This window comes from Aethalodelphis obliquidens, unplaced genomic scaffold (assembly GCF_003676395.1).
Source record: "Aethalodelphis obliquidens isolate GAN/ISIS:26980383/991018 unplaced genomic scaffold, ASM367639v1 scaffold10, whole genome shotgun sequence".
Classification (NCBI taxonomy): Eukaryota; Metazoa; Chordata; class Mammalia; order Artiodactyla; family Delphinidae; genus Aethalodelphis; species Aethalodelphis obliquidens.
The window spans coordinates 43,988,931-44,002,219 of record NW_020837954.1 but is presented as its reverse complement, the minus strand read 5'-3'; the positions used below and the strand labels follow the sequence as shown (position 1 = coordinate 44,002,219).

General features: G+C 45.2%; 1 protein-coding gene across 16 annotated transcripts in view; it reads right to left on the bottom strand.

The window, feature by feature from the left end:
- SIPA1L1 (signal induced proliferation associated 1 like 1) overlaps window positions 1–13,289 on the bottom strand; it is a 497,889-nt gene that overhangs the window by 463,900 nt on the left and 20,700 nt on the right. For 15 of the 16 annotated variants that reach the window (XM_027111671.1, XM_027111670.1, XM_027111665.1 and 12 more), the window contains one exon: window positions 7,412–7,482. The exons of the other annotated variant lie outside the window; for it this stretch is intronic. The gene's annotated coding sequence lies outside the window, so the exon portion shown is untranslated. The remainder of the gene's footprint in view (window positions 1–7,411; window positions 7,483–13,289) is intronic. 16 annotated transcript variants of the gene reach the window in all.

The following is a 13,289-nucleotide window of genomic DNA, read 5'->3' as shown; positions in this document are numbered from 1 at the left end:
TGCTCTGAGTTTGCTGCTTTGACCCTTCCCTTCCCTCAATTCTTCCAGCTTGCCTTTGACTTCTTTTTTCAGTCTCCAGTATTCAACTTCCCCTCGTCTTCAGGCTTGACCGTGAGTCCTGCCTTCTGCATTACAGCTTACACTTCTCACTGGTTAAGACTAGGAGTCTCCCTGCAACTACATGGCCTCAGTAGGACTTAGGAAAATGTCCCCGTGATTTCCCCTCTCATCTCATACCTCACTTGGGTGATCTCAGGACTTTTGCTTCTCATCCTTTTTGGTTTGAATTTCCCTTCTGGGTTCTACAGTTACCATGTCTGCTTACTCAGACCAGAGGTTTTAACCAACTGCTATAACTCCTCATTCGTGCTGAACTGACTCAATGTTCCCCCTGTTAAGTCTGAGTTGACTTCAACTCTATTTCCACGGAGGGTTGCTTCTTTTCAGTGTGTACTTTATGGAAAAAGTCAGCTGCAGCTGTTACCTGGGAAGAATTCTCCCTCTGTGCAGTTCTGCACGGTTACCTCTGCCCCTTCTCTGACAGACAGGAATTGCAATCTTACTATGGCTGTTTTTGATAGAAAGGGAAGCGCTCTCAGATTGCATGCTGGTCTGTTTGATGCTCCCAAAGCCCTCCTCGTTCCCAGGTTTAGCAATCAAGGCTTTTTCTGTTCAGTTTTTCAAGCCAACAATATGAAAGCTACATTAGGAGGTGAGAGGTATGCAAAAGTGTACGCAAAGTTCCCTGCCCTTATTTTAGTAGGTGATGCCTGCCCACCTCGAAGGTCCGTTCCAGCTCTTAAATTCCATGCTTCCAAATAAGATAGTAAAATATTCAACTTTACGGATTGCTAAATTCTTGGACCGAAGCACGAGCCACCCCCAACATGCCTGATTGGATAACAATGCAAAGTACAATGTTATAACATGTGCAACGCATTGTCTTCCCTTTTTAAAAACTCATTTTGTGAAACCCCGTAATTGAATCAGGCTTGAACTTCCCGTGGCATAAAACCAAATAGAATTACACTGATGCTAAAAATGTAAATGTATCCCAGATACCACTGAATGATGTATTCATGGGAACATTCAAGTCTGAAGAGTTGTGTGCACACACTGTGATAATAGAGCAGAACCTGAAGATCAGGCATTTGAGATATAAACATTTATGGGAACATTTTTAATTCCCTGCTTTTTAAAAATTGTAAGACCACTTTTTTTTTTTTTTTTTTTTTTGGCGGTACGCGGGTCTCACTTCTGTGGCCTCTCCTGTCGCAAAGCACAGGCTCCGGACATGCAGGCCCAGCAGCCACGGTCCACAGGCCCAGCCGCTCCGCGGCATGCGGGATCTTCCTGGACCAGGGCACGAACCCACGTCCCCTGCATCAGCAGGCGGACTCTCAACCACTGCGCCACCAGAGAAGCCCGTAAGACCACTTTTGACCATGAGACCCTAGAATGTGGGACCTGGGACAATCCCTAAGAGATCATCGGTTCATTCTCCAGATGGTAAAAAGGATGCCTGGAAGGGTAAAGAGATACACTCAGGGGCACTCAAAGTACAAAGAGAGCCAGGTCCAGGTTTGGCTCAACACACCTGTATGAGGCTGCTACCTGGTGTCTATTGTTGCTCTAGGCATTGGCATCCAGAGGTGAAAAAGAACCACTGCTCTTGTCGTAGCCCCACATGTGCAGATGTCTAGATCAGTCCTTGTTCCACTTTCTCCCTCATTCTGAATAGACTCCTTGAGAAATAGGAAACTCTATATTTAGCAGCACATGCCAAGAAGCTTAGGAAAAAATAGAGGAATATTTCCCTGTCTCCCTAGTCTTGAGCCCTACTCCCTAAGCAGCAGAGTCCTACACTGAGTTGCAGAGAGTCAGTTAGCTCTGTTTCTTTCAGCTTCATCTTCCTGCCTCTTACTGCATTGCAGAAACTCATCTCTTATTATTCACGTATAACATCTCCGTGGACAGACCCAGCCCGGTGACATTTCAGTTTATTGCAATCTCCCTGTTTGATGGCAAGTTAGGGGGATATCTTTTGGAGAATGCATGTACAAAACACTTATTTTCCATTTTTTTTTTTTTTTTTTTTTAAAGAAGGTAGTCAGCCCACCAAGGAGGAAAATTGTGCAGCGTGACGCTTCTCCACCAGTGTGGAGATGCTGGCTCTGATCTTGGGGCCTGGGATCTCTCCTAGTGCTGTTGCCAGGCAGACTTGTTACTGACACACATTTCCTCCCCGATAAGTAGAGTTCTTCCCCCCTCCCAACTTCATTATGCCTGCAGCCGGAGCTCGGCTGCAGAGGGAGCCATGCCAGACACTCTGATTCACATTCCTAAAATATCAGCCGGCCTGGGTATGCGAGCGATGCGGTAAATCTGGAAAACATAAATCAGATCGTTGGATGCTATATCTGCTCGTACACATAGGCTGCTGCAGCAGGCCACGGTGACATGCCCTCCAGCTTTGGGGGCTACAGCCAGGAGGAGGTAAAAGGACGTAGTTTCCAGACCTGGGAAAGGAGGGCAGGAGCTGACATGCAGAAGACGCTTTAAACATGCGGACATACATCCCAGACACCAGACGTGAAGTGGAGCTCAGGCTCAGAGATTGTTGGGAGGGGCTGGAAAAGGATGCCTAAGGAGTGGCCCCGATGTTAGCACATCTTCCAGCGTAAAGAGCTTGTCGATGCCCTGCATTTGGACATCAGAGGGAAGGCTCCAGCTTTCCGAGGAACCCAGACAAGATGGAAAATCAAATATATAGAATCTGGAAGGTGGGAAACGTCCTTAAAGAACACTCTAGAGAAAGCCAACCAACAAGGCCCTTCCTTCAGTGAACAAAGTGCCTTCACTGAGCCACTTAATCGTTTCAAATTCCGGAAAAGAAGGGCCTTGTCCATTTAGTGGAGTTCAGGCCATTCGATCCCAGGGCTTCTTGACCTGGGCCTGGGGACAGCTGGCTCGTCACAAATGGCAGTACTCCTCTGGGTCAGCAGTGCCAGGATTCCTAGTTCAAAAGTAGTTTTAGAATTGTATGAAAGTAAGGAGGGTTCATACCTTAGATTCCCAACCCTCAGTCACTGCTTTGCTAGGGTTAGGTCCTGCTGTATCAGTGGGGCTCTGCCCTAAAATCAGATCAGGTTCCCTGGGGCTTTGTGCCTAAGGATGCAGGAGAATGTCTAGGAGTGAACAGGAGGCAGAGCTGGGATGAGATGGGAGGTGTCACCTAGGAGCAGCTGTGAGTGTAAATTAAAGGAAATGAAGGAGCAATCAGAGGCCCACCTGGAAGTGTCCAGCAGTTACATCTTGGGGAGTCAAGAGAGACCCATGAACAGACTACCAGGTGGTAGGGCCAACAGCTCCACTTGACATTATGGTATCAGATGAGTGAGTCCAGCTCACCTGTCTCCAGGTGTTCAGGTGAATGAGACCATCCATGTGTAACAAGGTGAGATACTGAGAAATTAATCATAGCTTATCTTTTGTGCTATTCTGACCTATCAGTGAACACGATGGAAAGATAATTTCCCCCTTTCCCTTCCAGGAAAGGCAGCCAGGGCTTTGTGTTCCCAGACCTGGGTATCCTGACCCCAGGCAGGGAATTTCCAGCTCTTTGTGAGTCAGGCCCACCTGGGGAATTAAGGAGGCTTCCAAGAAGGGAAGAGGGTAGAGGTTTAGGTGCTGTTTGGGTAAGAGAGTCAAGGTCTGACCCCAGGTAGGTGATAGAATCCTGGGAATTTGGAAAATGAGATGGGGTACATTTGTAGGATTCTCCACATGGCCCGTCCCCTATACTTTGTGCTCCTGCCATGGCCAGATGAGATTTGGCTGTGGACGCTCATGGATCCTGGACACTTCTGTGGCCCTGGGAGCAGGGTTAAAGTACCTCTTAGGGAAGCCTGGGGATGCAGAGAGGAGCCGTAAAGGCCATCTTTGTGGTTGCCGGAAATAGAAGTGCCCAACAGAAGGCAGGGACCAGCACATGGCAGAAGATTCAAACAGCAGAGACAGCTGCAGTGACAAGAGTGACCCACACCGATTGACAATAAACCGGTGAATGAGTTGATCTTGATGACCTTCCAGGTCCAAGACGCGTAATTCTACACGCCCTCTGTCTCCTCCTCGCAAGCTGATTCCCCCCCACCAATCCCACGACTCAGAATGACTGACACAGCACCCACGGATTTCCAGCACACCAGCACGCTCTGTTCTCCCCGTGCTGGGGCCAAGGCACTGGTTGTACAGCTGTGCGCCATTTGCACTCCACTGCCCCACGCAAGTCCATGTGTGTGGGTACTGGGGGGAGACGCGTTGCAGAACGGCCAAGTCCAAGATGCCGACAAGAAACGTTACATAAGCTTTTGCAGTTAATGAAAAGCACTTCTACTCCATTCCTTGTCAGACTGCAAAACCAACAGCTGCACGCAATCAGGCACCAACATGCAGGGAGCCATTCCCCTGTTTACACAGGAAGCTCCAGCATGCTCCGTGTCCCTCCAGAATCACACCACCGAGCCAGCCAAGGTCTCAGCTCTGGTCCTGACACATGGCTGGCTTGGATTTTGCTTTCTGAGTTCAGCCCACATCCTGGGTCATCTCCCCAGGAAAGACAACGCTGCCACGTCCAGGCCTGAGCTTGCCCCCCTGCTGGCATTCAGCCAGGTGTGTTCAGGGTCCCGTGATGCCCTAAGACTGGGGTCACTGATTTCCTCCTGTCCCAGGGCTGTCCCCCGTCTCTATGTCACTTTCCAGTGTGCCCTCCATGTTCATCCCATCTTTTTCATTAGTAAATTCGCAAGGGTTTTTCCAAGTCCAGTTTAAACACCTCTTTCTCTGAAAAGCCTCTTTAACTACCCAGGCAGAATTCACTGCTTGTATCCTTACACTTGGCCACTATTGCATTTCCCTGCGGATTGTAGTTAATTGTTTACCTGTCTTTCCCACTTATTAGATGGCAAATCCTTGGAGAAGAGAAGCCATATCTTATTAAACCCCTGAGCCTTATGTAATACTGGTAAAACGAGTATTTCTTCTTTTTTACAAATTCATATAAAAAGGCATACTGTGTAGGTGGAAAGCCCAAACTAGGGAAATATCTGGTTTTCAAAAGAAATCACAAGCTATCCAAGTCAAAAATTCTTGTAAAATTGTCTATGGAAAGATAAATTCTTTTTTTAAAAAAATTATGAAAAATACACATAACATAAAATTTACCATGTTAACCATTTTTAAGTGTACAGTTCATTGGCATTAAGTACATTTACATTGTTGGGCAACCATCACCACTATCGATCTCTAGAACATTTTCACCTTTCCCATCTAAAACTCTCTACCCATTAAACACTAACACCCCATCCCTGCTTCCCCTAGCCCTGGCAACCACCATATTACTTTCTGTCTCTGTGAATTTGACCACTATACGTACTCATATAAGTGGAATTATACAATATTTGTCTTTTTGTGACTCCTTATTTCTCTTGGCATAATTCCTCAAGGTTCATCCGTGTGCATGTGTCAGAATTTCCTTCCTTTTAAAGCTGAATAATATTTCATCATACGTATATGCCACATTTCATTTATTCATTCGTTGATGGACACGTGGGTTGCTTTCATCTCTTGGATATTGTGAATAATGCTGCTATGAACATGGCTGTACAATTATCTCTTCAAGCCCCTGCTTTCAGTTCTTTGGGGTATAAACCCAGAAGTGGAATTGCTGGATCATATGATATTCCTATATTTAATTTTTTGAGAAACCACCATACTGTTTTCCAGAGTGGCAGCACCATTTTACATTGCCACCAACATGCACAAGGGTTCTAATTTCTCTGCATCCTTGCCAACACTTGTTATTTTCTGTTGTCTTTTTTTTTTTCCATAATTGCCCTCCTAATGGGTATGAAGTGGTATCTCATTGTGGTTTTGATTGGCATTTCCCTACTGATAAGTAAAATTGAGCAAAAGACAATTTCCTTTACTTTTTTTCTTTCAGATTAAAGAACTACATCATGTACTTTAGAAAATTTGAAAGATCGGGAAACAGAAATTAAAGTACAGGAACACGCAAGAGGAAAAAACCACTTGCAATCCAGTTACCTAGAGATAAACACTGTTAACATCCTTCCAGTCTTTCTTTCTATGTAAATGAATTTTTATGACAAAAATTCATTTCCTTATTTAGCAACTCCCCACCTAGCCCTGCCCCAAGAAGAGACCTTTTTTGTTCAGGGAATGATCTGCTAAGTTCCCTGAGGGGTATGCTGGAGGTAAAAATATCTTGTTTGGTTTTAGGCTTAATATCAGGTTTTTGCTTTGCTGAGTGGACATATAACAAAGGGCAAGAGCCAACTGCTCAATGAGGACGCTTTTAGGGGCTGGAGATGGCGAAAGGGAAGCATGTGGCCGAGAAGAGGAACAAGTGAGGTGAGTGTGCTACAAGGGAAGAGAATTTTGGAGCAAAGAACAGATATCCATGGAGGAATCTGATTACATTTCTGTCTTCCTCCAAGAACTTCAGTGACATCCATATTGCTCATCAGGGGATGGTGGGGTGGGTTTGCTATAGAGAACATCATGAATGTACCAACATGGCTGGAAAAGAACAAACGCAGAGCCTTGCCACAGGGCTGGAACAGAAAGAGACATAGCTTACGCTATGTGGGACCTTAGAACCTTAGAGATTGCGACCTTAGAAAACCTGGGCTCATACTATGCACAATGCTCTGTTGGCATTTTCCCATGTATTTAAGAGTCTCCTGAAGTATTCTATCCAGGCCAAGACTAGGAACTAGTTACCAAAAATCCACTTCCTCTTCCTGGGTTCCTTTGCAGTTAGATGTGCCCATGTGACTAGTTTACGCCAAGGGAGGGTGTAAAGAGTTTGTCCCATTTCTAGGCCAAGGCTTTTTTTTGTGTGTCTGTGGTACACGGGCCTCTCACTGCTGTGGTCTCTCCCGTTGCGGAGCACAGGCTCCGGACGCGCAGGCTCAGTGGCCATGGCTCACGGGCCCAGCCGCTCCGCGGCATGTGAGATCTTCCCGGACCGGGGCACAAACCGTGTCCCCTGCATTGGCAGGTGGACTCTCAAACACTGTGCCACCAGGGAAGCCCTACCTCTCTTCTTTTTTATACCCAATGTTCGTTGCCTCCTAGGGCTAACTTCCTGATGATTGTAGAAGAATTTCACGCTCTCTTGTTCTCACGTGACAGGAGAGTTTGTCTCTCACGATCAACCAACAGCAGCTCAAAGCTTTGCACTGACTGGCTCATCCCTGAACCAAACCTTGTGACCATGACAATTGGACTTCCAGTAGCGGAGACCAATCAGGGCTATCTTCTGGAGCTGAGAGTAGGTTTGGTCCCACCCAGCAATGGCTAGATGGCTGCCACCAGTGGTGCTTACCTTTATACAGAGATGGAGAAACTGCGTTGCTCAGATAGACAAAGGAGAAAGTCACTTGATTCCAGCTTTCCCTGAAACAAAGAAAGTTTCGGGAGATGCTAAATAAAAGTGAAGTAATTTCCCCCTTCTATGCATTGAAATATGTCTTTGGAAAAATTACTTTCTGCAAAAAAGATAAGAAAGATGGAAATGGTGAAAGAAGTAGATGATTTAAAGACAAGGACACAGAGTCAACGACCTGGGGAAAATTAAATGACTTGGAAATGAAGTCCGGATATTTGAGAAAGAATATTTTATATGAGACACTCTCATGGTGGGATGGTACAAAACAGAATTTAAGGAAAGGACAGTGGTATATCTGGATGTCATGTGTGGGAAATTAAAGTTCAAATCTCTTTCTCGGCTGGTTCTCTCTCTGCTATTGGAATACCTTGCACATTTATGCACATTGAGCGTGACTGTCAAGGACACTGTCTGTATGCTAAATTCAGGCTAGTTACGCTGACCTCAGCCTTTCCTCCAAACAGTATAAATTCATTTTCCTGGAAATCATGGAAAGGACTAGAAACAGAAGAGAGGTAGGTAGGTAAAGGCTTTTCTTCCTATACTGCATCACTCTTTACCTCTAAGACAGGAATTAGATAGGTTTTACTTGTTGGTTCACAGAGGAATTGGACCAATTATTTTTATGCACACAAAAATAATTCCTTTCAGCACAGATGCTCATTGATTGACTTAAAAACCCCCAGTGTGTAAAACCTGCACAAACAAAAGGCATGCAAAGAGATCTGCTATAATAAGATTAAGTTCAAATGGCAAGGCAGGTGTTGAATTGAAAATTAACTGGCAATGTCAACCACAAAATGGTCTAACTCACCTTCTCTACAGAAGCAAGGGAGCCTGCTCTGTTTGTTTTTCTGCCTTACTCCCTCCCCAATGCAATTCTCATATTTCCAATGCAATCCTCAAAATCCAACTCATCTTGCACTTCCTCCGTGGAATCTTCCTGAACTACTACAGCCTCTATCTCCAGACTCCCTGGCACTCACTGAAAAGGTACTAAAGAATAGGGGTTAAAAGCTCAGACTGTGATGTCAGTCCTGCGATCAACCTAGATCCTCAGTCCACTAGCTGTGTGACCTGGGGCTCATCCGCTCTGAGCCTCAGTTTCCTTGTCTGAAAAATGGGACCAAGAGGGTGACTGTAAGAATAAAATGAGATAGTGCATGCAATGAGATAATGCCTGGAGCAGGAACTCAAACAGGGACTTTAAATGTCAACATATTGTTCAAAAGTGCACCACTAGTCAGGACTTCCTGTTTGATGGCGGGTCAAACGGAAATTTGGATCTTGAAGCAATTTAGAAATGGGCCAAACTCACTTATGAAAATTGTTTTTGTGAGATTGTAATGAGATTTGGGGGAAGAGGCAACGTTTAACAGATTCTCCATCACCTAAAAAATGAATGAACCAATGAGCCATTACAAAGGATCATTATGAATTTGTTCACTGAAACAAACCTGTAAGGCCCTGGATTGAGCAACACAGCTAACCAGCACTTAAAGTGGTGAAAGTTTCTTTCTTTTTCTTTTTCACAGACGTCTATTGCTTGTGTGAGCAGCTTTTGACAGGAAAGAGCTCTCTGCAGGAGGCATCCTTTTGTCTTGTCACCAACCTTAAACCAGGCACCCCCATGCTCCACTCATCTCCGGCCCTAGCACCCCTTTCAAATCTTTTGATCACCCAATACCTTGCCTAATTTGTTGATTCTTTCTGTAGATCAAAGAAATAGAAATGAAGAATAAGTAATTGTCAGATGCCCAGATCTCTTCCCTAGTTTCCCCTTCAGTAATCCTGCGAACAAACTGTGTGAACAAGATAGCACAGAAAGGAAAATCACAAGAAGTCGACAAGCCTTCAGGCAATGGGGGATGGCAACGACTCTGATCCCCTATCTCAACGATGAACCGAGATTACGTCCCTTTTTCCCTTTAAAAACTTTCGTGGCCGAGCAGAATCTTCGGAGATGCTTTTCTAGGACACTGAGTCCACCATCTCCCCAGATTGCGAGCATTCTGATTAAAAGCAACTTTCCTTTCTACCAACATCTCTTTCTCGGGTATTGATTTTCGAGCGGCGAGCAGCCAGACCTGATTCGGTAACACTTATTCACGTCCAGTGGTGAGAGAATGAGCCACAGCACGGTATAAAGCAGCACCAGAGCTCTGGCCCAGTTCCCCCCTAGGCCTGATCTTGGGAAAGTTACGTACTCCCTCCCAAGTAACAGTTTCCTCATCTATGAAATGGGAATAAAATTCTCCCTATATCAAATGGTTTCTGTGAGAATTAAACAAGCCAATTCATGCAAAGAACTCAGTTTAGTATCTGACACAATATATATTCAATAAATGTACGGAATTATGGTAGAAATAACTATCCCACAATTCAGATTTCTTACTACTTTTCTTTAGCATTGTCTTCAAATGTGGACTCATTTGTTTAAGCACACCTTTACATGAAACTTGGAGGCAGCATTTTGCTGTTTTATGGAATTTGCATTTTTTAACCAATAAATCTTTTGAACAGTGCTCTGTGGCTATCAAGAATGATAATGATAAGGGTTGTTACAGAAAATCCATGTAAGACATGGGAGAACTAGACCCATAGGTGAGGGAGGTTGGTATGATCTATAATTACTTATTTGAAAAATCAGCTCCTCTCCCAAATTGAGTTGATTTCCTACCATCAGCAAGACATGCTTCAAATTCTTCTTGGACAAGAAAATTTCTAAAAGTCTTATACGTAACCAAATCATCTATGCCCTTGAACTAAATCTGGGAAACTCTGGGTTATGATATTATGCACCTAATACAGTAGGAATGAGCTTAAAGTAATTCTCCATAGAGAGATCTACAGAAAGGCTGTTCTTTGTATATATTCTGAGATGATGTCACGGTCTCACCTTCATTGGGAGGGGGCCAGGAATTGTGATAGGGCTGGGGCCCAGCAATGATGGCTGGCTCCTCTCACCTGGACCCTTTGAGAACAATGACCCTTTTGTGAGTTATCAGGCCTTTCTTCTGGTGAAAGGAAGAACAGACACTTGACCTACAGGTGCCTAACTGTAAGAAGGCTCTAACTACCAAGGCTAAAGGCCACAGACAGGCACTGGCCAGCCACTGAGGATGCACTAAGCCAGACAGGCATGGCCACTACCCTCCTGGAGCTTACACTCTAGTGGGAAAGACAGCAAATACATGATGGGCAAACATAATTACAACTGTAATGAACCCCACGAAATACAGAGAAGCACTGGATTTTATACTGGGACTTAATGGAAAGGGGAGAGGGGAGGTTAGGCATGAAATTGCAAACACAACTTTTATATCAAAACGAGCATAGATACATGACGTAGAACACAAACTTGCTTCAGTGTTAGAGGTAAAGGTGGAGACGGCAGAGAAATCGCATTTGCCTGGAGTGGGACTGGCTATGTCTCATCCTCTCCTGAGTTCTGTGTTGAGGCTTCCAGCCTCAAGGGGTGGCTGAGTAGGAAGAGTTTGAGAAACACTGGCTGGGGCACAGTGGGCTTGGGCTCCAGGGCTGAAGCCCTCTGAAGACATGAGAAGACACCTTCTGGCTGGCTGGGGGCAGCCCAGGGCCAGGAGATCCTTGGCCCAGATTGGCAGCCAGCAACTCCTTTACCTGCCGTGGCATTCTCCAAGTTCATCACAAAGCTTTCAGTGTTGTCTCCTCAGCCCAGGAAGCCCCTCTTGTTTTAAGTTATCATCTAATCTTCCATCAGGGTGTAGATGAAACTGTTTGTCTTGGGACAGGAAGGAGCCAGTGGGGCACGTGGTGGGGGGAGAGGAGAGAAAGAGAGGAGACGGACCTCTGACTCACTCCCCTTTCCTACCGCACTCTGTTCTCTTTCTTTAGGCAATTGTCGACTCATCTGCTAATTATCTAAGTCCACCCCCTGGGACACAGTAGGCTCAAAGCATCTGCCGTATGATGTCAACCATCCTCTGAATACTACCTGCACTCCTGTACTCCCCCCACCAGCACCTTTCAACTCCTCTGATTAGACCAGCATGAGGCATTTCTGAGGTGTGGAGAAGGGCCACTCAGATTGCCATGGGACGATAAGCCACTGGTGGTGAGAAATGGACTCACAGAAGGCAGCCTTCTCTCTCACACAACGTGTGGGATGGAAATGCTTGGAAAAGTCTCACCCGCTCCCGCCCCCAAGGTGGTACCAGTTGCAGGAGAATCTCCAGAACCAGGAAAGCTCACGGCACAGTAGAACCTGAATGTGTCCAGGGACTCAGCCCAGAACTACTGAATCCTTGAATTCTTGAACACCATCAAACCCAAACAGGCCCTGCGTAAAACATACTAAAGGATAACTGAGAAATTAAAACAACCCTTTAAAAACTTTAATAATTCTATTACTACAGGACTCTAGTTATTTGTAATGGCCTTTCACTTTCTTAGATCCCTTTGAGATAGGCTGGGACCTGGCACCTGGGACCCTTTACTGGAGTGCTTACACCTGGACTAATGTCTCCTGCAGCAACAGAATACAAAGAAACTATAAGGGACTAAAAATAACTGCATGCATGCGCAGTTGGGACAAATGATGAGCAATAAGATACAAAAAAGCCACAAACCAAATGCCATTTCTTAGGTGTGGGGAGCAAAAGCAGGGCACTGCCCATGATCCCTGCACACAGCAGCACCAAGGGGGTGGGCAGATCACTTAAGCCACCCCTCCAGCTTGACCCACAGATCCACCCCTACCCTCACCCCATTTAAGGAACCAGCCCGCCGTCCTCGGAGAGCAAGCAAGGGAACCTGTTACTTGTTTTCACTCCCAATAAAGCCTTGCCTGAATTCCTAGTCTGGCCTGTTATCAATTTCTATTGATTAAAGAGTCCCAGGACCCGGTGTTCCCTGGTGGCGCAGTGGTTGATAGTCCGCCTGCCGATGCAGGGGACAAGGGTTCGTGCCCGGGTCTGAGAAGATCCCACATGCCGTGGAGCGGCTGGGCCCGTGAGCCATGGCCACTGAGCCTGCGCGTCCGGAGCCTGTGCTCTGCAACGGGAGAGGCCACAACAGTGAGAGGCCCGCGTACCGCAAAAAAAAAAAAAAGAGTCCAAGGACCCAAGTCAGTAACACCTTGACGTGCATCATTAGCAGTTGTCTGGCTATCAGGATCGCTTGTCACACATAAGAAAGTTTTTACGTTTGTGAGAATAATTACAATGTGCAGGGAATGCCTGTGTTGATCCATGGATGCTGTACTTAACCTCATGTTCCCTGAGATTTGCACACCTGTACACCAGCTCCACCATAAAATCTGATGCCTTAAGATACAGAATACTTTTTTTTTAATGCTGAGAATTTAATTCATGGTACATTTCAAACCAGTTGGAGAAAGAAGGAAATATCCAATAAATGGTATTGGGTTGATACGCTACCTGCTTCAGGGCAGAGAAAAGGTAGCCTAGCCTTCTCTACCCCACCTCACATCTTATCCAATAATTAATTCCTTATGATTAAAGAGCTAAACAGAAAACAAAACTAACAACTTAAAAATATCTGTATATATAGGATAATTTCAAAAAGAAATCCTGAGTTAGGAAAAGCCTTCTTAAAGCAAGACTTCAAATCCAGAAATATTAAATAAAAATAACTGAGATTTGATTACATGAAAATGGCGAACTGTGCGACCAAAAAAATGCCATGAACAAAATGAAAAACAATGGCACAGCAACAGTGGAAAACAGTATGAAGTTTCCCCAAAACATTAAAACTAGAACTATCCTATAATCCAGCAATTCCACTTCTGGGTATATATTTAAGTGAAATGAAA